The sequence below is a fragment of the Ascaphus truei genome, chromosome 1, assembly GCF_040206685.1.
Source record: "Ascaphus truei isolate aAscTru1 chromosome 1, aAscTru1.hap1, whole genome shotgun sequence".
Taxonomy (NCBI): domain Eukaryota; kingdom Metazoa; phylum Chordata; class Amphibia; order Anura; family Ascaphidae; genus Ascaphus; species Ascaphus truei.
The window spans coordinates 189,207,805-189,234,666 of NC_134483.1; the positions used below are offsets into that span (position 1 = coordinate 189,207,805).

The 26,862-nt window shown below is 42.1% G+C and overlaps 1 protein-coding gene across 9 annotated transcripts in view; it reads left to right on the forward strand.

The window, feature by feature from the left end:
- Positions 1-15,414: 15,414 nt before the first annotated feature.
- LRRC2 (leucine rich repeat containing 2) overlaps positions 15,415-26,862 on the forward strand; it is a 435,439-nt gene continuing 423,991 nt past the window's right edge. For 4 of the 9 annotated variants that reach the window (XM_075599497.1, XM_075599506.1, XM_075599478.1 and 1 more), the window contains exons 1-2: positions 15,415-15,554; positions 22,888-22,933. The gene's annotated coding sequence lies outside the window, so the exon portion shown is untranslated. Of the gene's footprint in view, positions 15,559-22,887; positions 22,934-26,862 lie in introns of all 9 variants that reach the window. The other 5 variants (XM_075599526.1, XM_075599544.1, XM_075599488.1 and 2 more) reach the window with 3 other exon arrangements.

Genomic DNA, 26,862 nt, shown 5'->3' on the forward strand with positions numbered 1-26,862 from the left:
GTATATTTATATTTATATTACAACAGTATATTTATTTTGTATACTTATATTTATAGTACAGCAGTAAATATATTTTGTCTATTTATATTTATAGTACAGCAGTATACATTTTTTGTATATTTCTATTTACTGTATATTACAACATATTAATGAAACAATATATATTTTTTACATTGTAGGGAGACAACTCTTCTGGTGGACAAAATAAGTGAGGAGAATGATGAGAGGAGTGCATTAAGGGATAAAAACACTCTGCAGGAAAAGCACAATCTGACTATCTGAGAGCAGCATAAAGAAGATGAGACGCAGCATTGGATGGAAATATGGACGGGTGAGGTTAGTACTGGACAGTACAGGAGGTAAAAGTGTAAAAAGTGGAACGAGACAGGGATGCCCGCTGTCGCCGTTTACTGTTTGCCCTTTGTATAGAGCCATTGGCGGCGCACATACGTAATAGCCCAGATATCACAGGCATCTCAGATGGAGAGCACGAGTATAAGGCCGCTCTATATGCGGACGATGTTATCCTAACGCTATCCTAACCGCTCACGTCCCTTCCTAATGTATTTGGAATCCTGAGCAAATTTAACCACATTTCCGGCTTTAAGATCAATCAGTCCAAATCAGAAGCCCTCAATATAAACCTTCCCAAGGAAGTTGAAAAACTGATTGATCTCAACTTCAATTTTAAATGGTAACCCTCCGCTATCAAATATTTAGGGGTGTATCTTACACGAGACTACAAAACTCTATATAAGGCAAACTTTCCCAGGTTAATAAAGGCGTTGAGAGAGGATCTCAGAGTGTGGACAAAAGGGGGCATCTCATGGATTGGAAGAATACACTGCATGATGATGAATCTCCTCCCAAGGATGTTATATCTTTTCCAGAGCCTACCTGTACCGGTGGTTCACTCTGACATCCTCTCCCTTTAGTCAAATATTATGAAATTCATATGGAACAAGAAAAACCCAAGAATTGCAAAGGGTATATTAAAGAGACCCACATTAAGAGGAGGGCTAGCGGTACCTTGTTTGTTTGCTTACCACAAAGCGGCCCAATTGGCTCAAATTCTCCAATGGCACACGGACCCAAGCCTTAGGAGATGGGTAGAGTTGGAGAGAAAGTGCTGTGCACCGATTGACATCCAGAAGCAGATCTGGCTGCCCAAACGTAGGGCACGCCAAATAGGCACACAGCTTCAGGCCATTGACAATTCGCTACGAGTGTGGGAGGCCACTAAATTTAGATGTAAATTAACTACAAAAGCATCACTTATGACGCCAATCATTGGCAACCCAGATTTCACTCCAGGGCTGAACAGTAAAAACTTGACGTACTGGATACAAGCGGGCATCACCCGTCTTAAGGATCTGGAGGGAAGGATACATATACAAACATTTGAGCAAATTAAATCCGCAACGGATATCCCAAATGCAGAATTTTTTAGGTACCTCCAGATCAGAGATTTTTACAACAAAACCCCAATTAGACCAGCACGCACCAATTTTGAGCAGCTGTGTTCCAGAGATGCGGACACAAGGGGACTCACATCTAGAATGTACAGGGAAGTGGTCTGTCCGGAGACAACAATCGAGACCCGGTTAAGCTATATTCGACAGTGGGAGACTGACCTAGGGGAGACGCTAGAGGACGAGGACTGGGAGCAGATCACACAAGCAGTAGCTAAAAGCTCCATATGTACCACACTAAAGGAAAACGCGTATAAGGTCCTGATGCGATGGTACTACACCCCAGCTAGATTGGCTACATTTGTTAAGGGCTACTCTCCGCTCTGCCCAAAACAGTGCAGGGAGGTGGCTGACCTGCGACACATGCTGTGGTCCTGCACAAAAGTGGTCCCGATTTGGGAACAGATTAGAGATTGGTTACAGCGGATTCTCGTTTGGGAGATTCCCCTGGACCCGTGGTTGTTCCTGTTGGGCAGACGGATCCAGGATATGTCAAATGCGACGAACAAATTAATCGTGCATTTTGCAACAGCCACTAGATGCCAGATTGCAGCATTATGGAAGCAACCAGAAGTCCCAGTTATCCCCAAGATTCGAAATAGGATTTGGCACATTTGCCGGATGGAGCAATTAACGAGTTTGGTTAATGACACCGGCACAAACTTTCTAAAAGTCTGGTCGCCTTGGCTGGCACAGACAGATATCCCCGGGGTGGATGCTACCGCAATCTTGCTTTAATAGGTTCAGGCGCGTTCTCCTCTGGGGATCAGAGACCGGATGACAAATAGCGATGAACAGGTAGTCAACAGCCCCCTACGTAGTAGCACCCCTAGACAAAAAATAGAGAAAACACTGTGTGCTCGAGATAGGAGCAAGGAGTACTAACCGAAAAGATATGAAGCCCTTAAGAGACAACTCGTCATCAGGAGCACCCAGAGAAGACCGCCCCCCTCCCCTTCCCCCTCCCTGTCCCCCCTCCCTCCCCTGTCCCTCCCCCCCCTCCCCTGTCCGTCATCTGGTTTGTCTTGTCTGTCCTGTCTGTGTTGTCCTTGTATCGTAATGTGGCAGTTATCATTGCCTGATGTATGTTTAAAAAACTTTATTGGGGGGAAGTAACACAATGGGCTGTGATACAATGTACGAATATGCGACCCCAAAAAGAAAATTTGAAGTTGAAAAAAAATTCCTTTTGCCTATAGATGTTAGGAACCCCCTCACTTGACCCCAACAGGGTCTGAGCAGTAATGGCGGTGAGAAAGGGTCACGCTGGCGAAAAGGGTCCTACCATTGAGCGTAATGGCGGAGAAAGCTTTGAAACGGCTAAGTCAGAATGAGCAGAAACCTGGAACCCACAACTCCGGTTCTGTTCAACCTAGAAGGCTCATATTCGGTCACCATGTAGTCCTACTTGCTGCAGGATTGCATGGCAAATTGCGACCTTCTCGTGGCAACATAACGGAGTCAGGGTAATGGTAAAATTTAGGTTTCTGCCATTGACTTGCATGGCAGAAAAAAAAGCCACTTTGATAATGTGCTTTTAAACTGTCTTTTGGTATCTCCGGTTCCGGGGGTCGTGGAAGGCTGATATTTTGCCACTATGGCAAGGGTCCATCCGCATGAGGACCAGGCAAATTACAACCCGCTCAGACCCACAGAACGGATTCTTTTACATTATATTTATATATTTATATATTTTTATTTAAAAGATATTAAAGAATGTACTGTATTGTATTTAAAACATGTGACTGTAAACTATACTGACTGACAAATGTTTTCACACCCTGATGAAATATCAGTTTATTCTCAATTCTCACAATTCCGTGCACATCAGATTAACATTTCAAATTCGAGAGGGGATTTTCCAAAGCGTTACCGTAAACAAAACAGGCCTCTAAGGGTTGGGGGAGGGGGATGGTATGATTAGACGCTGCCATACTGAGTGTTTGTAGCTCGGCTATGGGCGGATTAAGAACACAATGGCAATATGCAGAAGATTAACGACCCAGTGGAGAGAGGGGGTTGGTAGGATAGGGTGACTCAGCCGATTGACGCTTGGCTAGGGAGGGATTACAAACACAATGACAAAAGTACTGCAACTGCAGAAAATGAATGACTCTGGAGGTGTGTGGCTGAAATAGTTAACAGCACTGTAATTTCAAAAGGCAGTTCATCATAATAATTTGATGAATAAGCCCCCAAATACAACCCTCAAAGACAGTACATAAAAAGCAAGTCACTTTAACTCCCTGTGCCCCATGCACCAAAAACAAACAGTAGATTTTCTATATACTGTATATATATATACTGTTTATATATTTTAAATTAATATTCATACAGTATAAACGTCCATTTTTCATGTATCTCCATGTTTTACAAATGTTTTGTAAATGTTTCTCCGATTTCAATCTGCCACAAGAATTTAATAAAGGCTGCAGTATGTATTATTGTGAGGTTTTTTTACACAGGACATGCACGACTCCAGTTCCTGAGGGCCGCAAACAGGCACGGTTTTCAAGGTTGCCCTGTACTGTAGCAGTAAACCATATACCAGTTGATGGTTTGAATTAAATGTTTCAACATTGTACAGTGTTTGTAAATAAATGTGTTTGTACTGACTCCACCAATAAAAGAACATGTTGAATTGCCTCACATTGTTTCCATTTGCTCCTTTGACAGTGTAACACATGTCGAGGCTTGCTGCACTGTTTTTTTACTGCCTGACCGCAAAGCCGCAAGATCGGCAACATTGTAAAAAAAGAGGAATGAGCGCGCAATTGGCGTGGGAACTAGGTCAATTGGCGTGGGAACTTCTGTTCTAGGGCACCTAGAGATAAAATTCATTTTGCCCCTAGATGTTAGGAACCCCCTCACTCGACCCCAACAAGGTCCGAGCAGTAATGGCGGCGAGAAAGGGTCACGTCGGCGAGGAGGGTCCTACCATTGAGCGTAATGGCGGAGAAAGCTTTGAAACGGCTAAGTCAGAATGAGCAGAAACCTGGAACCCACAACTCCGGTTCTGTTCAACCTAGAGGGCTCAGATTCGGTCACCATGTAGTCCCTTTTGCGGCAGGATTGCATGGCAAATTGTGACCCTCTCGTGGCAACAGAACGGAGTCAGGGTAATGGTAAAATTTAGGTTTCTGCCATTGACTTGCATGGCAGAAAAAAAAGCCACTTTGATAATGTGATTTTAAACTGTCTTTTGGTATCTCCAGTTCCGGGGGTCGTGGAAGGCTGATATTTTGCCACTATGGCAAGGGTCCTTCCGCATGAGGACCAGGCGAATTACAACCCGCTCAGACCAACAGAACGGATTATTTTACATTATATTCGCGCAATTGGCGTGGGAACTACTTAGGGCCTCGTTCAAGTTCACGGACAATTGGCGTGGGAACTTCTGTTCTAGGGCACCTAGAAATAAAATTAATTTTGCCCCCAGATGTTAGGAACCCCCTCACTTCACCCCAACAGGGTCCGGGCATGTACAGTACTGTACTTTAAAATAAATTAAATATGCAATTTGACTATTACTGCGCGCGCACGCATGCACAGACTGTGTACTGAGCGTAGGTTGAACCGCGAAGGTATTAGACTTCAAAGACAACAGCTCGCAAATACCCCCATGAGATTTTACATGGCATGGCAGTATTGCAGACAGCGGGAATAAAATGCTTAAATCATGGGCGCGAAAATAACGCAATACACTCCGGGCGAAAACGATACAAAACCGCACATAACCGGGATAATCTGAAATTCGCGGAGCTAGCCGAGTTAGAATAAAGTGTGTCGCCACTGTATGTTTTTGGTGCCTGAGGCACAGGGTGATAAAGTGATTGACCAAAGGTAACAAGGAACTGACACTAGGAATTGAACCAGGTTCCCCTGATTCAAACTCAGTTTAATTGCTATCAGGGTCACTGGGGCCGATGCACTAAGCTCCGTTAAGTGGCTTTAAGAGCGCAAAGTACCCTTTAAGACCGATAAGGCTGCAGTAAGATTCACTAAGCAGTGATAACTGCGCTTTATCGCTCTTAAAAGGGCTTTTTTCAGCCCTCGGCGCAAAATGCGCACAATCAGATTATTGCGCTGCTTTTTGCCAGTACAGGAGTTTCACTAAGCAGCGCTAAGTGAATCGGCCTTAAAAAACGCGCCTAACAAACGCACCAGCTAAAGGCAGGCACAAAAGGAGCTGGACTTAGAAAATATTTCTTTGTTTACCTTTTTTGTAGGCACACCATCCATACAACCGGTCCGCAGGGGTGCCCGGGTGATCCCCAAGGGACAACGGGGTCCCCAGGGGTCCACGGGTGTCCGGGGGTCCCCGCAGGAGTCCGGGGGTGTCCGGGGGCATCCGGGGGTCCCCATGGCCATCCGCAGGCCTGCGGTACCTATGGTGTGCCCCCAAAAAATAAAAAATACTCTAAAAAAATACCCACGCCCCCTAACACATACACTACAGTAATGGGCAAAATGACAATTATCCACATATGGATAATATTGCATTTGCCCATTAAATATACATTAATCATAATAAATACAATAAATACATTTTGTACTCACCCTTGTCCGGCACCCACGAGGAAGGCCATCCTCATCTTCCTCACCGTCCATACACTGGGGTGCTGAAAAATATACACAATAAGAAAAAGAGCCAAACTAATGTCACCTAACCCCTTAATGACCTTAGCCGTTATTAACCGCTACAGTCATTAAGGTTTTAAGCCACCCGGACCCGATACCCACCCTTCACCCATTTATTTGTACAGTGGCTTCATCATGTATATATATATATATATATATATATATATATATATATATATATATATATATATATATATATATATATATATATATATATATATATACTGTATATGCATGATTAACCAATATACAAATAAATACTGTACATGGCCAAATACAAATCTCTCACAATATCAAACAGCACCAAGCAAAATCAATATCTAAGAAATCCAAATACAAACACTCAATGTGACAATGTGTACATGATACAATTAATCTGTGCATCATGTATACTATGCCAACCAATACTCCAAATCAAATACACTAATCCAAACAAGATACAAATACAATCATTAAAGAAAAACAAAGCATCTCAACACAATTAAATTACCATCAATTAATCCAATCTCCAATCAATTACATTCCAAATCAATTACACACTTCAAATCCTACAAACAAACCATTGTGAAAAATAATCTATGGACAGGGAATAGTTCCGTGGGCGCCTATAAAATTTTACCACTATAAAGGATATACGAAAACCAAGCCTGTTGGTTGTGAAGATTGTTGATCCTCACGGTGGGCTTGAAAACAAAGAGAAAGCACAACACATAGCGTAATACTGTTGAAACATTAAACAAACAACATATAAGACAACATATAACAGCTGAATACTGAAATGGTATTTTTAGGACAATAAAATCATTTAATAACAATTAATATTTACTATAATGCACAATTTGCATGGACACATAGATTTAAGCAATTAAAAATCTGAATAGGTGGTTCAACTGCTCCGTAGCACCAATGTTGATGATAGCAATGCCTACTCACCAGATGGAATAGGTTTGCAGGCAGTGGATATTTTAGAGAGTATCCCCTCTCATCTGTGTGCTGCTCTCTGCTTAGCTGGCTTCTCTGTCGGCTCGTGGGTGCAGCTCATCAGCAGGGACTCCTGCAGCTCCAGGAAGCACGTCTGAGCAGATAGAACTCAGCTGCAGCTGATTCAGCACGATGTCAGCCACGGACCACCGTGAGCTAGTCTATCTGCTGCTCACTGCTAGCTGGCGTCTCTATCCGCTCGTGGACGCAACTTGTCAGCAGGTACTCCTGCAGGGCGCCAAGCAGGGCGCTTGAATAATGGAAAACCGCAACAGCTGGTTCAACTCGTCGGCGGCTATAAGAGATGGTTAGCTGGCAGCTCACGTTGATTCACCGATGTACGGGGGTACTACACCAATGTGTGCGGGGCTTGAACCTCCACCCTACGCGTTTCAAGAGCGATCTGCTCTCTGCTCTCTTCCTCAGGGGTATATCCCAGCTAACCATCTCTTATAGCCGCCGACGAGTTGAACCAGCTCTTCTTCTGTCTTCTTCTGTCTTCTTCTGGGTCTTCTTATCTTCATCCGCCACGCCCTGATCTTCTTTCTTCCATAGGAGGTCTTTCCTCCTCGCCGTCTAGCTTCAAAATGAGACGACATAGGCTTTTATAGGCCATATCGGAAAACCATGTGCTTTGGCCGAGAAAAAAAAAATTAATAACGTCATTTAAAGGCAATGACGCCAGCCAATCAGAATGGCTGTGCTTCAATTGCCTTTAAGATGACGTCATGAAAAGAAAGATAGCCAGCCTCACATGGTACAGTAGCCAATCAGAGTGTGGGAAATACATCCCAACTCTGATTGGCTCTAGTACCATGTGATAGGCTTTAAATGACGTCACATCCGTTCTCCCCAAAGCCTCTGTCACATGGTCTACTGGAGCCAATCAGAGTTGGGATGGAGTTCCCATGCTCTGATTGGCTACCGTACCATGTGTCGCCGGCCATCTTTGTTTTGATGACGTCATCTTAAAGGCAATTGAAACTCAGCCATTTTGATTGGCTGCAGTCATTGCCTTTAAATGACGTTATCATTTTTTAATTTTTTTTTACAAATCACATGTTTTTCACGGCCCAATCAGGACTGTGGGAAATATTTGACCAAAATGTGACGTCATAGGCCTATAAAAGCCTATGTCGCCACATTTTGAAGCCAGACGCCGAGGAGGGAGCACCTCCCCTCCTAAGAAGAAAAGAAGGGCGTGGCAGAAGAAGATGGAAGAAGATGGAGAAGACCCCAAAGAAGAAAAGAAGTTCCCAAGACTGATGGAAAGGATTACAAATAGAAGAAAGAAGACACCGTTGTGGATTGTAAGGGTTTATTATTTTATGGTTACCTGTGGATTTGTGGATGTGCTCTGTGGGGCACCGCGGACCTGTAGGGACCACCCGTGGGTCCCCAGACCCCGTGGGAACCACCCGAGGCCCCTCAGACACCTGTGGGTCTGACCCGGGGCTCCCCAAACAGCCGCGGGCCTACCCGTGGGGACCCCATTGTGGCCCACGGTAACCCGCGGAGACCACCTGTTGGCCCATGGCGCCTGGCGGTGTCCACCAACAGGCCTCCAGACCCTGTTTGAAACATGGTGCTGGGCTACTGTAGGTCTGTGAGGTGACCCGTCAGGCCCACCAGGGACTCCTGGGGGCCTGGGGTATTAATGGATATGTGGATAATAGTTATTTTGCCCATTACTGTACTGTATGTGTTAGCGGGCGGGGGGATGTGTGTTGTATATAGCAATGTTTATTGGGAGCAACTGTACCCAATAAACATGCTATTATGCCTTAACCACTTCATTGCCTTAGTGGATAGCCACTAAGGTAATGAAGCTGCTTTAATGTATTTTTATTAATAGTGTGCAGGAGCAGGGGGTCCCCTGAGCTGAACCGCATTGATTTGTGGCTCAGGGATCCCCTGCTTCCCGAGTTACAGGCCCCAGTAAGGGGCATCGGATGCCAGTGTCGACGCCATCTTTATAGAGCCCACGTCGCGTCTTTGACGCTATAAAGATGGCGCTGACACTTGCACCGCTGCCCCATACCGGGGCCTGTAACTCGGGAAGCAGGGGGTCCCTGAGCCATTAATCAATGCGGTTCAGCTCAGGGGACACCCTGCTCCCGCACACTATTACTAAAATGTACTTTAATGCAGCTTCATTTCCATAGCGGCTATCCGCTACAGTAATGAATTATTATTTATTGTTATGTGTGTTTTAATACTAGTGTAGATGTGCAGGGGGTCTCCTGAGCTGAACCGCATGGGTTTCAGGTCTGGGGGCCCCCTACTTCAGGAGATATAGGCCCCGTTATGGGATGCCGGTATCCCATGCACTTGTAAAGCTCCCGCGTCACGTGATCGGAACATTTACATTCTGCAGTGGATACCGGCACCCCATAACGGGGCGTATATCTCCTGAAGTAGGGGGTCCCCGGACCTGAAACCAATGCGGTTCAGCTCAGAGACCCCCTGCTCATGTACTGTACACTAGTATTAAAAATCATATTTGTACAGCACGATCGCCTGTAAGAGCCGTGCATTGAGACGCAGCGTCTCCATGCAGTTCTTACAGGCTGCTTTGTTTATAATAGTTATCGTGCTAAATAACTTTAAGCACGATATCAGAGGGGGAAGAAGGTGATCGCGCAATATGGCCCTTTTGGGCAAGGCAGGCCGTAAATGCGCCAAACAGCCTTAGTGAATAGCGCTTATGGCTTCACCCTTTTGCGGCCGAGCGATGTAACCCATTTCAGCGCTACTTAACGGAGCTTAGTGCATAGGCCCCAGTGTCTTCACTCACTGGGCCACTCCTTCTCCGATACCATAGACTTGAATAGACTGCAAGGTGTTTTCCAGCACCGGACTGTGTCTTATGGCAGAATGCTGCTTATTCAATGTGGTCTGTGTCTCTCCTGATATTCTGAACGTCTTTTTCTTTTTTTTTTTTTTTCATATCTGGAAAAAATGGGATAGAAAGCAGAACAAATTCAAACTGACAATTTGAACCAGAGACATTTCGTTCCATTGTGTAACTTCCCTTAAAGTCTGTTGTGTATTAATATAGGAAATATATACTGATAAGGACAAGTTTTGATATCATTATTATAAATATATGATATGCCACCACTGGAAGGGATACACGTATCCACAGGTTGTTTACACTTTCTCATTTTGTGATTAACTCAGTCGCTGTTGATACAAGCAATGCTACTTCAGAAGATAGATCTCTAATCCTCTCTAAGCCTCATTTCATGGTAATATGAATAACTGAAACCTCATATTTGCTTTGAAACCTATTGAAAATATGCTTTCTATTTACAGATTAATCCAAGGCTTCTTGTAACACAACTGCTACCCGCAGTATACAAATTAATTTGACAGAAAACTACTTTATATAAACTTGGGAAAGTTCATATAGGGGTAAAAAAAATCATAGTTTTGCTCTATAATTCATGATACTGTAGAAGGTATATTTTCTTAAACAGCTTCTTTAATTATATTAAATATTCAATAATCATCTTATTTTTCGAATCCGTTTCTAAAACATAGTATGCTTGTGATACAAAAGAATACAATTGGTAACAATAGCAAAAAGCTGCAGCAGTGATAAAGGGGTTAAGTGAAGATGTATTTAGAAGTCATAAAGCCTTGCTGAATTAATCATCTGTACTCTTCCTACTGACCTACAACCAAGGACACATTCAAATGGGCGTCTTCTCTGTGATCCCCTCTGCATATCGTGTTGTTTATAATATAATATACTCTGAAGTCTTTTCTCTCAAGCCAAATGAATTCAGGAAGGGCAATCTTTAAGATACAATGTGTAAACATCGGTAACTTCAAATAATACCTGCATCTTTAAAATACGATTTGATCACGTACCAATACTAAAAACATTATATGCATTATCTGAGGTGAAAATAAGAAAATGTAAATCAAATATACTGTAGGATAAATGGCAGTTTATCAAAGTAATTGTTTTACTGGACAGAACTATGTATTTTGGAAAACATAGTGTTTAATCAAATGTACTGTGCATTTTTAAATACAAAAATTTTAAACCATACAAAGAATAAAATGCAAACTGTTCTTTGCATCTTGGACTTGGTGTAAATATTCACAATATTTGAGTGGTTTTTTTTAGAAACAATTTCACCTTTTTTCCACTTAATGTATAAAATATTTTATGCAACACATTATGCGCCAAGGGGTCGGTCATACATTGCAAGGCAGCGAAAGGGATAAGGTTACAGACATTAAATAGAGTCCAGTTTTTCCTAGGAACAGAGCATACAGTACAGTACCTTGGAAAAAAGGGGGAGAAGCGGCGCCAAACCTAATAACACAGTACAGACAAAAATATGCAATAAAAATACTTACAGTCCCGCAGCTAGAGTCCCAGGAGGCTATTCAAACTCCTCCACACATGAAACGTCAGATAAAAGCAGAGTCCTCCAGCGTGTGGTATTATTGCTTCTTCTCCGTGGTATATAGGGAGAAAAACAGGAAAACAAAACACACACCACAAACAAGTGGTATAATATAGGTTGATATCACTATGGATGATAGTAGAAAGCTTAAGTTAGAGAACTTAACACTTGCCTGTGTTCGGTTCTCGTTGCATGTATTCTTCTATATCCTTTCTGCTGCTATCGTGAAAGATGAAATGGAGAATGTCATAGCATAATACCGTTTAATGACAATAAAATAATAAAGATAAAATATACACTCACAAACGACCATCCACATAAGGAGTTTGTGGTTTGGTTTGGCAGCTTATAGTGTTTTGAAGCAGTCTCTCCACATTGGGATATTGTTGTGGTCACCCGTTTTCAGTCCTCAATTATCGGCAGAGTCCCACAGCAATCAGAGGCTTCCCCAGGCTTGTGCACAGTCTTGTCTGTCTCTCCCTGCTCGCGTCTCCGCACCGCGCATGCGCTGGTCTCTCCACTGGTTCCCGGTGCTGATTGGGCAGATGACAATCCCCAGAGATACGGTGGCTCCAATGTTAAAAAAAGACATCAGAATCAAACGCGTTTCGTCATATCTTTGGGGATTGTCATCTGCCCAATCGGCACCGGGAACCAATGGAGATACCGGCGCATGCGCGGTGTGGAGATGCGAGCAGGGAGAGACAGACCAGACTGTGCACAAAATGTGGGTAACCGGTGCATCAGAATATATGAGTCCCAATACTGAATGATAATTCTTCCGTTGGGAACACTCCAATATTATGGTGAGCAATAATAACATACCCTAATAGGGCAAGGGACTAGTACCTAGTGCTAGCCAGCACTATGAACAGTACAGAAATTGTCCCAACCATAATCATAATTATAGTATGTAAGAGAAAACTCACTTTTGGTTCCAATTCCGTCAGAGGAGCAGTCCCATCAGTTATCCTAAGCAGCGTGTAATCCACCAAGCAGGACAAGTAGAAAATGGGTGAACAAAGGCAGTGCACTGGCTAAAAATGGTGGAGGAGGCAAAAAAATCCTTTAATTAAATTAAGGGATCAAACATCACCCCTGGATCACCCAGAAAACGCTCACTTACGCGTTTCGGGCCGTGCGCCCTTTATCAAGGTGTTTGATGACCTTGATAAAGGGTGCACGGCCCGAAACGCGTAGGTGAGCATTTTCTGGGTGATCCAGGGGTGATGTTTGATTCCTTCATTTAATAAAAGGATTTTTTTGCTATCAATAGCCTCCTCCACCATTTGTAGGCAGTACACTGCCTTTGTTCACCCATTTTCAGACTGTGCACAATCCTGGGGAAGCCTCTGATTGCCGTGGGACTCTGCCGATAATTGAGGGCTGAAAACGGGCAACCACGACAATATCCCAACGTGGAGAGACTGCTTCAAGACACTATACGCTGCCAAACCAAACCACAAACTCCTTGTGTGGTTGGTCGTTTGTGAGTGTATTTTATTGTCATTAAAACGGTATTATGCTATGCCTTTCTCCATTTCATCTTTCAAGATAGCAGCAGAAAGGATGTAGAAGAATACATGCAACAAGAACCGAACACAGGCAAGTGTTAAGTTCTCTAGCTTAAGCTTTCTACTATCATCCATAGTGATATCAACCTATATTATACAACTTGTTTGTGGTGTGTGTTTTGTTTTCCTGTTTTTCTCTCTATATACCACGGAGAAGAAGCAATGATACCACGATCTGGAGGACTCTGCTTTTATCTGACAGTGCAGTACCTTGGTTTGAGCTAAATTACTATCTTACTACCAGTGCATATGGAATACTGTATATAATATAAGGATATAAATATGACCAGGTTTGCCAAGTAAGCCATTTATGTTCAATCCCTCTCTCCTTTCCTCTGCTTATTCTATTATCTGCCCTTTGTTTAAATTGTTATATTCCAAATTCTCTCTGTCACTTTTTGTTTTTCACCTCCCTGTATATCTGCTACTTCTTGTCTCATTCTTGTCTTTTGAGATTTATTTTCATGTAACCAATCTTCCTGCTTTTTCTCTCTTTGCTCTCTATCACGCCGTCTCTCTCTCTCATTTCCTTTGTTAACAAGGCTAACAAGGCCTTAACACCAGCCTTGAGTAGCTAGAAAAAATGAGCAGTATCCTTTTGAGTAATTTAGTTATCAGAGGTGAATACAAAAATGATATTTTGATCAATAAAGATACTGTAGTGACATTTTAATGTTAAAAGCCAGTTACTGAACTATTATTGCATGGGAAAATGTTCAAGTGGATGAGGTGACAGCATTTAACAATGTTCAGCAGATAATTATCGTTAAACTTGTCATTATGAACACGGTACTCATGTCCACATTAGGTAGGTCCTGAATAATATGGTCACAATGAATGTCATTAAATTAATCAATACTCAAGCACATGTTTCACACAGAGACAAATGTATGCCCAGCGGTGCTGACATTATTGTCATAGCTTTGAAAACTAAATATAATTGTAGAATCCCTACTATAGATTCATAGGAAATTACAGTGTGCCGTTCTTCAAATAAGTTAGCTAATTTTATCGCTCATAAGCAACAATTGCCAACAGATATAACTTTAGTGGTATATGATGGAAATTAAAGAAATTGTGCAGAGGTAGAATTAACAAAAATATGTTTTTAAAGACAGCGTATGAACAGAAACATACATACATTAACATGAGCTGTAAGAAACAGCTGGTTATTAGCAAAGTGCAGAGACATATAATACACTGCTCTGTTCCTAGCTGTGAGAAGCACAGGAATTAACATAAATTGCTGTGTGCTAACATAATAAATCAAAACATGCATAACTTTAGATACGTGGGTCACACAGAGACATAATATTACTCTATGCTGTACTATTCCCATTCAAGTGCCATAAGGTGTCAGTCATCCAGTTCTAGAAGGTATCTTGTGGACTTGTGCCACTCTTCCACTTCTCCTCATATTCTGCCTTATGGATTTTCAGTTCAATATATGTAAATGTGTAACAGCTGTGGCCAATTACATTTCTAAAAATGTGTTTGTATATACCAAAGTGTGCACAGTAGAACTTACAGGTTCAATAAATCCCTGCCCCAAAAGTTTATGGTATAATATTGTTGAGGGTGATTAAACAGGTCATCCCACTTTGAAGAGTCAAGATGGATTTCAGCAGTAAGAGTTCATAAAACAAGTGTCATTCATTAGCAGTGTCCAGAAGCTCAACAGTTTCACCACTGATAACTCATGCCATATCCTTTTCCCCTTAACTCTGGCATCAAACTTTTCATCTAAAATGCATCCATTCTTACTGCTGTTGGTTTCATTCTTTGTAAGACCAATTTGATGTACTAACACCAAACACCCTCTTTTTATACCAATATACTTTTACACCACTGCTTCACCACCTCTAATAACCCTTACCAGTTACTGCTAAATCAGCAGAATATCCTATCTCAATCTGGAATAATGGTCACTAATCTTTAACAGAGTGAATGCAAATGCACCTTTGGTATTCTCTGAAATGGTAAATTAAGGGATTAACGATACTTCCTAAAAATAATAATTATGTATGCGACAATTTGGATCCTCTTTTACAGAAACATTTATTTTTTATTTTTGTCCTGTTGAAATATACAGCCCTGTACTGGTACAAGGTTATTTATTTCAACACAATTTACTTTATCAGATTTTCGCCAATGTGAGATAGATGCTGTCCCAGTAAGGCTGCAACCCCTTAGCTCATGTTGATTCATATGCTATAGATATTTTATTATCATACACAAGGCCCTGGCACTTAGGCTTCTACAGATCATGTTATCAGCTTACAAATATAGCATATTAGTACATCTAAAAAGCAAGTCACGCTGGGAGGTTTGACCTGGCTGACTGTGAGCTATGCTCTAGCTACTGCATCTGCTGCTGTAAACAACAAGAAAGACTATCCACGGTGTGCACTGCCTGGAGGAGCTTTGATTCTACGAACACTTGTGCTATATCATACATTGTAAGTGAGTTTTATGCATTTAACTTCAGTTATTAGCAATAGCTTACAGTATGTGGAAAGGCTAACTATTTTGCTCTCACTTTGTTGGACCCATCATTACCACTGCAGATATATGTCTGTTAGCTGGGCGATAACAGTCTGCGTTGCTATGATATTCTGTTTTTAGGGTGCTCTGCATTTTGTCAGCACTAAATGTCTTGGCTTATGTAGTGCCGTATTGCATTTGAAAGGATCGGGTTATCTGTGATCATTGGCAATTCATGTCACCAGATGCTTCTTTGCATAAACAGTTAAGTTAAAATTTGCAAAACACAATTTAGTTTCACTTTCAACTGTTATTGCAGAAGTTAAAAAAAAAGTGTCTGAGGGCAATGTTAAAATAGTTTACTGATGTTTCTCTGACACTGTTACTAAATAACAATCCCCTTTATCACTTGCTATGTACAGCCCAATTAGTCATGGTTAGAATGACAGTTGCTTGGATATGCAGCAAGTTATGAGCCAACCTTGGCTGAACAACTCTCTCATTCATAAGACATACGTATTTATTTTGCTTTGTCTTTTTTTTTACCTTCCCATTAAAATAAAACACGTTTATGGGCAATATTAATATGATTTAACTGGACAACAGGAATGAGAATGAAATAGGAAGCATAAATATTAGGCAGCACAGCACGGTTTGGGTATCTGTTCAGCACTGTGTAAATAAGTGGCTTGTATTTCGGTCAGCTTTTTGAAAAAAGAACCAGTTTCATTCATTTGTGTCATATTGGTCATATTAGTCATATTGGTCATCTTGGTCATACTGGTCATTAGTTTGCACATTTTCCTGTATTCCTTTGCCTTTTAATATTTCAAACTGTATAATGTAGCATTATGCAAGTTTGCTAACTTGCCACAATGTATTTACAGCAAAATGACAGACCTTTTATAGCATTGTTTCTTTTGCTGTAATTTATGAATGTTTACATTGCCTTTCTGCTTTATTACCATAGGGGATGTCATGTCACACAAACCAATAGCAAAAATGTGTTTTCACAATCCCAAAACTATGGTGGCTTACCTCATGTCTCTAAATTTGAAATGGAGAAGTTTTGTAAAGTACAATCAGTTGTTATATTACTAACAATTAGCTACTCGAGATGAGCTTCTTACTGGCTCGGTGTGATATCCAGGCGAACAATAAAGATGTTCCATAATGGAGAAGAGCAAGTATACAGCTAAAGTACAAGGGATAAGAGTTTATCAGCTTTGCATTACTGATTTTCCGAGATTGCTCCTTGAAAGACAGATAAAGCAAATGCATTTGTTTGCCCTTCATTGGGGCATTTCTTACTATCACTGCAGTAGAATTGTGGAAATGTCTTCACATTTTCTTCACAAATTTGTTTATGGTTTTTTTCTTACATTTTGCACTTTTGCAAACATTTTCATGAAAGTTTACATTGCTCAGAAAGTTGCAAAAATAGTTTGAGGTGCAACATTTTGTCACTAGAACTTCCTCCAGAATGTTGAGAAAATGGAAATGCTAAAGGATTACTGGCTTGTTTTGGCCACTACAAAATGTCAAAAAAAAAAATGGGCAAAGAACTAGACTGTGAAACAATGCCCAAACCAAGTTGACAGTTGGCACTGATGATTATAAAGATTGTAGTGGTGTCCTCTAGTAGGTGTCGATGGTGGGGCTGATATGCCTTGGGTAGGATGGCACTAGTGGCAGCAATTCAGTCAGTTCAAAACACACCTACCCACTAAGTAAATTATCATTTGGAACCAATTTAGTAAAAAAAAAACAACAATTCAACATGAATCTTTTTCCTCTTCAGAAGATTGTGATATAGCGACCGGCATTTAAGTTTTAGGAAGTAAGATATTCCTTAATTGTAATAAACATAAGATTTTAAACACTTCTAACAGATAGATTTGTTCTACAATCAGTTATAATAGACTTAGCAGTTTTGGAACTCTTGTTCATTTAGCACACTGATTGGTGCCATACATGCCAACTCAGGCAACAATTTTCTTCTGCCCAGTAACATAGAGGGTCAGAGAGAGGAGAGAGGAGAGAAGAGAGATAAGTTGTGTCATGCATGTATGCCTTAACATGGTAGCCACTCCTCTGCCCTCCCCTCCCTGTCCCCCCTCCCTCACATGCCACAGTTGGAATCATATGGTCATGAGAGAGAGGAGGGAGCTCGAGCCAGAGTTCTTTGGTGGAGGGAGCTCCACCAAAGTGGGAAATCTACTCAGTCCAGCCAACACACAGTGGAGGCTTGGGCCAGAATCTAATTTGGGTTAGGTGAAGTGCTTGGGAAAACTGGGGTAGTGGTGAAGGGCGTTGTAAGAGACATGTGCAGAGGTACAACCAGAGAAACATATTCTGGGAAAATAAACCATGGCTTTTATTCAGCCTGTAGCTTTAAGCCATACAGTTTAAGGAAGCACACAAATAAACAAACATTCTATCCCTTTCTAAGGATTAACTCACTTTCCCAGTCCATATCTGCAGGGCTAGGGGAATAAGCCTCTTGCTATGACACCAAAGTACAGAGAGGTACATGTAAGCAGGGGGCTCTTTATGTCAGTCTGTGGGTTGTGTCCGTTGGGTGCCACCCCTTGGCGAAATCCAGGGACCACTGCACCCTGGATGTAGAGGGTTTGGTTTCAGGGTGTCTTGCAGGCTGGTGCACAAAGATGAGGGAGCAGTAGAAATCAGTACATGAAAAAATAAACAAGACTAACATAAAACAGTATCGTAGTTTAGCACTGCTGGAGGTTTAATGAATATAAAAATAGATATACTCACCTGGCAGTGAGTATATCAAAGCCCATAAAATATGTGGCAAGGATAATGGCAGATTAACAATGTAAATCTTACAAAGGAAGGAGAAAAGGGACTGATTGCGCAGCATATAATACTTTTAGTAATAAAAAAAGCGTACTGTCATTCAGGACACATAACAGTTTTATAGAAGAGGCAATCTCTCTCCTCTCCGATGCTAGACCAGAGTGTAGGTGGTGGCAGGCTCTCTTGCGTGTGTTGACTCCATATGCGGCTGCCCGGAAACAACAGTCAGCTTTCAGCACAGTTCTCACAATGCTTCTCCCAGTCTGTCAGTTACTCTTTCCGTACGTTCTCAACTCAACATGTTCGCTGTCTTGCAGACTGCACAGTCCTTCTATGCTCAAGACAAATGTTTCTGTGAGTCTCTTGCTGGCAACACAGTCCCTCTGTGCTTAAGAGATCTTGCAGTTCAAGCACAAAGCTTTTCTACGGTCTGATGAGCGAGGTGGAGGCTGTTTAATTGTTTGTAGCTGCAATTAACCAGCTCCCAGCTGGATTCCACAGACCAATACAGGCTCTTTTGAAGCCATTTTAGACAGGGGTTCTGCCTTGTCACAGGTCGGGAGAACGTATTCCTAAATCAGAGACCTTATTCATCCCCAAATATGAGGCATCTATCTGTGCGTGAGATGTCAGGCTGAAACTAGGAACTAGGCCTAGGTCCTAATCCCGCTGGCTCTATTCCCATTGGTCAGTTTTAATTTCCCATTGTCCTTAAGCCCCCCCCTTGTGGGCTATTCCAAAAGCACTGTCACTTCCCACGGCCCTGATTGATCCGTGCCCAATTGAGTCCAAGCCCGAGCTCTCTGATTGGCCAGCAAAGACAATCTCTTTGCTGATAGGCTGGCACCAACTCTTCCATGGTTTCAGATGGAGGCTGGGAAAGTATTTAAGCCGATGCCTATCCGAGCTCCACTGGTTCTTAAATATTGTTCTGAATATTCTGACGTATAAATGTAGTCTTTGTATATGAGTTTTGAATTTGTAAGCGAGTGGCTAGCATCCCATTGTACTGAGGTACTCTGATTTTGACGGATTATGGAAGTCAACCTAGGTAAACTAGATACGGCAGCGCTCAGCACCTAGCAAGCTAAGATCCCTTCCCCACCATAAGCCACTGTCTTGGTGAGTTTAAGATTGTAATGTGCATTGTGTTCCTCCTGTTGGCTATGGCCCAAATAAACTCAGTGTAATCTTGGTGTAATAGTCTGGTCTTCCGTGACAATCCCAATATTCCCTAAAAGAAATTGATTAATATTTTGGGCTGTTTCCAGTTTACACACAGGTTTTCAGCAGAAAACAAAAGAAGTAGCATGATGGGGTAATTAAAATGTTTGCAATATTTATATATAGTATTGAATCAAGCAATTAGAGGCAGCAGAAATGTAAAAATATCAAATCAATAAACCTGGCATACAAACTGTTTCATTACATATAAAAATATTGCATCAATTACTGTATGTTAATAAACAAACAGATCGCAGAATTCTCCCCAACAATATCTAACCATTAAAAACAAACCTTTGCATTAACACAGCTCATTTCCTGTCTCATGCCTTTCAATTGCACTTATATGTTCTTAGACAAGTGCAATAGGTGTGAATCTTATGAATATCATTTATATAATTACATATACATAAGGAAATATATCTGGAATCATCCACTTCACAGCCTAATTACAGGGAGATGAATGTTGAAATGACCAGTTTTCAACAAAGATACAATATATTATTCTTGCTCATGGATAGAGGATTTGAAAGATCTTTGTTCAATAAACAAGGCTTTCAATGTTGAAATCAAATACAAAACTCACTAGTCTTCAACGAAGATGTGGGAATTGTCTTTTGTCCTTTTTAACAACTTCAAAGACATATGGTTGCTTAGGGTTTTTTTTTAGTTAAGAAAAACTCCTATAAGAACCGGACAGTAGAAAGTAATCTGTTCTAATAGACTCCGATACATGTGATTCAAAGTTAGTAAGACTCCTTTCCATGGACTATGTTGAAAACAGAGACTTTCACATCAATATTTGTTAGACATATAATATACAGTAAGCAACTTGTAGACTTCAATACAACCACAATATCAGGTTTTTGCTAATGTAAAAATCACAACTTTGAAGCTTAATTTTAAAACATAAAAGAGAAAGTTAAAAGGAAATATAGTAGCAGCGCTATTTTTATGTTCTTTTGGTAATTTGCATATTTTACATTTTCTCTACCAAAAATGTTGACTGGTATCTTTCTTTCTCTACTTAATATGATAAAGAGAATTTTTACCCATAAACAAAATAATCAGTCAAAACAGCATACTGGATTTAGAACATGTAAACTACAGATGAGCACATTTTTTTGCATATTTGGATCGACCGTTCGTCGGGCGTTTCCTTTGGTCCGCGGATTTCCGTGTATCAGTCTCAAAGAGGGCGATTCGTCTTTTTGGAGAAAAAAAATTATCACTGACATTCTAAATCTGTAGGTTACGCAATCCGTTGGAGGGTTTTTAAAAATCCTGCAATGGATAGTGGAATTTGCGGTTTGAACTCTTAGAATCCTCCAGCGGATTGCCACATCCGTGGATTGGATTGTCCGTGTGGATTGTATCCAATGGCGATTTTGGATTAATTTGCACGCATTGAAACTGGACCACCCCGTAGATGGATTTTACACCGCAGAACAAATTTTAAATTGAAAGCTCTGGAAATTCTGCATAGTGGATTTTGACAGTTTCACCCATCTCTACTTAGGATTTAGGACTATTCAATATGCTCTGGTGAGGCAGCTTCGGCAAAATGTGAAAAAGAGCCAAAACCCTCTTCACCCTCATAAACAAAGAGTGAAGAGGCATCTGAAGTAGCTCCAAGTAAACATTTAACATGAAAATTAGTCATTTTTGAAGAAGTCCCTCATTCTCCTTAATCTATCTGAGGAGCGGTGATATCGCAATCACAGCCCTCTGGTGTGCAATTTTTTTTGGCTGGTCTTGGGGGACCAACCACCCAATTTGGATAGTTAATTAGAAAACATGGACTAATTGAACAAACAATTAATACACATACATAAGCTCAATATTAATAATCCTTTAGCAACCATATTGATCCTTAATGCATATATGGTAACTAAAGGGTTAGGATTCTTAATATTTAACTATCTAACTATTGCATGCCATAGTGCCTAGTAAGGCATTGCAAATGGTTAACTCTTCCCACCTCCCTCGTGGGGGCCTAACTTCAAACCCTGAGATATCTACCAAACACCTGCTCACGTCATCCACTACTACCACTCCCCCCTAACCAGGGCTACCATCAGGGAAGTATTGCTACTGCCTCCACTCAGCAACCCACTTCCTTCCACTCTTTCCCTGATAAACAACTCCCCCCTCCTCCTTTAACAACTGTGCTCTGGATCAGGCCCCTGAAAACCTGGTGGAAGACCTGACCCCAACACACCTTACCTACCCCATCTATATCTGTAGGCTACAGCAATATGCAAAAACCAATGTAAAAAAAAAAAGCCATAACAAGCTTTTCACATAAACACTTGAAGAATTCTTCAAGAGTAAAGACATTGAATTGGGAAAAAAATGATTTTGACTCAACAGTGAAAATTTGAGTCACTTACGATTTGCAGGAAGCATTACTTTTGCCACAAGTGAAAAAGACCTTCAGAAACAAATCAGAGAACTCGTAAAAAAAATATGTAAGGAGCAGGACCAAAGTGATGTTCATCAGATGTGTCAACTTTACAAAGATCAAAATAAATGGAATATAACTAGAAGTTAAAAACGATGTCTACCTTTGCCAGCTAGTATAAATTAATGGAATCCTTTCGAATGAAATCAATAGGAGAATGAAAATGGGATTGAGCGCATTTGGAAGAAACAAGACAAACTTTCCAAAGATTTTTACCCTTTGCCTCAAGGGGAAATTGTTTGGTCAGTGTATACTGCTGGTGCTTGCACACGGATGTGCAACTTCAACCCTAAAGATGAAGATAATTCAGTTTCAAACAACTCAAAGTAGTATGGAGAAATATACTGTATGCCGGATATTCCCTGAAGAAAAAAGAATGAATGGATTTGAAAACAAACAAAAGTCTGTAACATCATTACAAGGTTGAAAAATTAAAATGGCAGTGAACTGGACATATCCCAAGATGAAATTGCAAATTGTTGGACAAAGATGATACTCGACTAGATTCCAAAGGATATTAAAAGACCAAGACACCTTAAACTGTACTCTACATGTACAAATATATTGAGACTTAAATAGTCATGGAATCTTAATCTGTGCTATCTATTGTAGCAAAGTAAAGCAGATAAATAACTACTTATATAGCAATATTTCCAAGGAAAGAACTGATGAGGTTTGAAGAGTATAGAGGTCATCAATTACATAGTATGAAAAATAATACATTTTTAATAATAAATAGCAGCGATGCAAGTGAATATATGTACAGTGAATAATAAAAAAATAAAAAAAATCCCCAGAGAAAGGCGAATTAGAGGTACACAGTATTGGATAACCATCAGTGAGGTAAGTACAGTTCCAATAAGTGTCTCAGAGTGTTATCTCAAATAGGGTGATCCGAGATACACCCCATCGGAAGCCAATGTAATTGTTATAGATACAATACACAGAAAGGCATATTGTTTACTACTTTTGAGCTCTGGTGTCTTTCCATGTTATTTGGAGGGTGGTGTTTTGAGGTGACATACATCAGTGGGACTTTGCTAAAATTGTCTCTCCCCCTCTCTCCTCCCATCTCCCCCCTCCATTCTCCATTCCCTAAGATGCCTTGATCAATGCTAACATCAATTATCCATATCAAAACTGTGTTAGGTTATCAACACCTGCAAGGTTGGAGAAGTAAATCTATGGTATGTAGATGAACAACTGTCTCTTAGAAAGCATGCTAGATATAAGCTCTCATTTAACACCTTAGGGCTCCAATATTTAGGAAGGAAAATAACTGACCTTCACTGATCTATAATCATATGTCTGGGTGAGGGTAAATGTTTTCCAGCTTTAAAGAAATGTTGGGCGGCAGGTTGTACGCTATGATGGACTTTTATAAATTCTCTTATTGCATATCAATGTTGTGTCATACGTTCTCTAAACATGCGTTCAGTCTTTCCAACATAAGTGTCCACAAGGACAAATTATAGTAATTATGACATATTGGCTCAGGCACGTAACAAGTTTTTTAATTTGAATAATTGTTCCTTTCTGTGGATCTTTGACATTGTTTCCTGTTACCATGTACTGTCTGTAGCTGGTGCACCCCGCACATTTGAAGCAACCACGTTTTGGAGATAGAAAATACACTGGTGTTGTAGTGCACAAGGTCTCCTTTGACAAAGTCCCCAGCGGGACGAAACGCGTCAAGAAGTTTCTTGTAGCAGTTCACCTTTTTGTGTTATGCACTCATTAAATATAGCTTTTTAGAATTTAAGCGTGTGGACTTCCTGATTCATATTCTAACGGCAGCTGTGCACCGGCTGTGCACCGCCTGATTACCCCCTTCTGACTAGTGCTGTACTTAACCTGCGGCTCCAGGAGATATGAGCCTCCGCTAGCTGGGAGCCTGGGGTAAGGGTTCTAGCGCAGCGCCTCCACTTACCCAGGATCCCCGTTACGTAAGATCGCCCTGGGCAAGAAACATACCAACAATGCGTGCAACCAAGTTTACTGTGCATAAGTAACCATGTCTTACTCTCTACATAACATCACACATAACTTATACTATACGTTGGAGTCCTTGTACTACGCGGCTCAGCCGCATTCCTAGTGAAATTGTCCTGTATACAGTGGCTCTGCCACGCTCTCTATAGAGTGTTGTCCTTGTAAGAGGTTAGCTAATATACTCAGTCCGCTAGCCACTTGCTAGTGTCACTACTAGAGTTATTCCTAAGGCGGGATCAGCGCCTGTTGACCGGTGTTGGTGCACTTGATTTACAATTGTACCTTCCGGTCACGGCGGTGACCGGTGCCTCTTCGCAAAGGGTCCGTTGCTTCCTCTCGGATCCTCCGGACGTTGCGATGTCCAGCCGTCTGATCCCAGATGACTGTGACTGTCCACAACTCCGTGCGCTGTCCCTAACTTAAGGTGACAATTCTCTCCACTATCGGGCGTCCCTACAGTACAGCAGCCTACTGTGACTCAGGGGAAACCTCCTATGGGCCTGGAGGTAATAGTTGGCCTATGCAGGCGGGTCACGGACCCCCTGCACTCACACTACCTCCTCTCGCTCGGTCCCGAGCTCCTCTCCTCTCCTAGCGTGGTCTCTGCCCCCCCATGCTTCCTGTTCCTGTCTCCGTAATCCCCGCCCTCTCATTGGCTCCTAGCATTAGGTGATTGTCCCAGAGCTCGCGGGAGTTGCCGTCCATTATCAGAGCCTTTTCCTTATTGGCCTGTCGTTCGCGCGCTCCCCTTACGCAGGCGCGACCTCACGACCTTGTCAGTGTCCTTTGCAATATTGCGCAACAACATGGCGGCACCCTGTATACCGGGCCATCGCGGAACCTGCCATACACACGCACCTGGTTTTAGCTCACCCTTACACTCTCCCCCCCGTAGAACCCAACTTCCCCGCTTGGGCTACATCTACATAACTTTATACACAGATCAACACACACAGTACATTACTGATGCTCTAGATTAAATTGCACATTTCAGTGAACATTACTACTACCGACTGTACTCTGCGGCGAGCCCACTGCTGAGCCTCATAATGGGGTGCCCCGAATTGGTCGTACGCCATCCTCATTGGAGGTTGACCAGTTCTTTGGCTTCGGCGAGGTAGCTCTTCAGCTACCTCCTCTGGAGAAGAGCAAGTTTCAGTGGGCATTCCCAATTCTGCCCTTGAGGGGTTCAATAGATCTACAAAGTCTCTTTGTGGCACAAAGCGCGGGCTCTGTGGATTTAACGGCTGGCTCACTGGAGTCAGTGTATCTGTCGTTGGACCAAGGGGCTCTTTACCTGTAGCTCCTTCGGGAGATGCCCCCGTGGTCGGAAGGCCCCTTTGAGAGGTTCCCTCCATCGGATTCTCAGAGGTGGCATTTATTACAGTCTCTAGGCCATCCTCTGTATTTCCATCTTCTCCATCTATTGAAACAGTGGGCACTTCCAATTCGTTGTCCCCTACTTGAGGTATGGGGAGCAGATGATTCCTATGCCATACTTTTACTCGGCCTTCTGAATCCTTGATGCGGTACACCGGAAGGCCAGGCATCTGTGATTCTACTTCATACACCCCATCTCTCCACCTATCAGCCAACTTGTGTTTCCCCGGCACGCCTAAATTGCGTAGAAGAACAGCATCCCCCGGGCGAATCTCTTTATGTCTCACTTTGTGGTCATAGCGCCTCTTGTTGCCCGCATTTAATTGCGCCGCCGTCTTTTCCGCTAATTTATACGCCTGCTGTAGACTGTCTTGCAGTCTCTGTACATATCGGAAATGCGTTCTGTTGGATACCCCATCGGTAGATATCCGCAGTCGCACATCCACAGGTAGTCTCGCTTCCCTTCCAAACATCAAAAAGTAGGGGGTGTACCCGGTAGACTCGTGGCGAGTACAGTTATATGCGTGCACCAGTGTCTCCACATGCTTGCTCCACTCCGTCTTCTGAGAGCCAGTTAGTGTCCCCATCATGTCAAGTAGCGTGCGGTTGAACCGTTCAGGAATAGCATCCCCCTCAGGGTGGTACGGAGTCGTCCGTGACTTGGCTATATTTAACAACTTCAACAGTTCCCTAATGAGAGTGCTCTCGAAGTCTCTGCCTTGATCCGAGTGTAGTCGATTCGGTAACCCATAGTGCATGAAGTATTTTTCCCATAATACTCTAGCCACAGTCACTGCTCGCTGATCTTTGGTGGGGAATGTTTGGGCGTATCTGGTGTAATGGTCCGTGATCACTAGTACATTACTGATGCCCCTGGAGTCTTGCTCGATGCATAAGAAGTCCATACACACCAAATCCATGGGGCCAGAGCTTTTCAAATGCGCCATGGGGGCAGCTCGAGTGGGTAAGGTCTTCCTCTGTATGCAGCGGGTACACTGTCGGCAATGAACCTCCACGGAGTCTCTCATCTTTGGTCAGTAGAACCGGTCCCGAATTAACCCGAATGTTTTGTCGACACCTAGATGGCATGATCATCGTGTAAGGCCCGAAGGACCATATTCCGCAGAATCTTGGGCAGGAATAGCTGTCGTCGGTCGGGAGGGATGATTATGGTAGGGTATGACCCGATACAGGAGGCAATTGTCCAGTTCGAATTTTCCGAACTCGTTCAACAAGAGTTTCACCAATTCTCTGGGGGCTTGCTTAAGAATAGAAGGGTTTCCTTGCTGCAAAGCTTGTCGGGCTAATTCTACCACTGGGTCTTGAATTTGATACTGCACTAGCTTGTTCCAGGGGATAATCTTGTCTTCGGTAATATTCATTCCGTCCCCGCTTCGGTA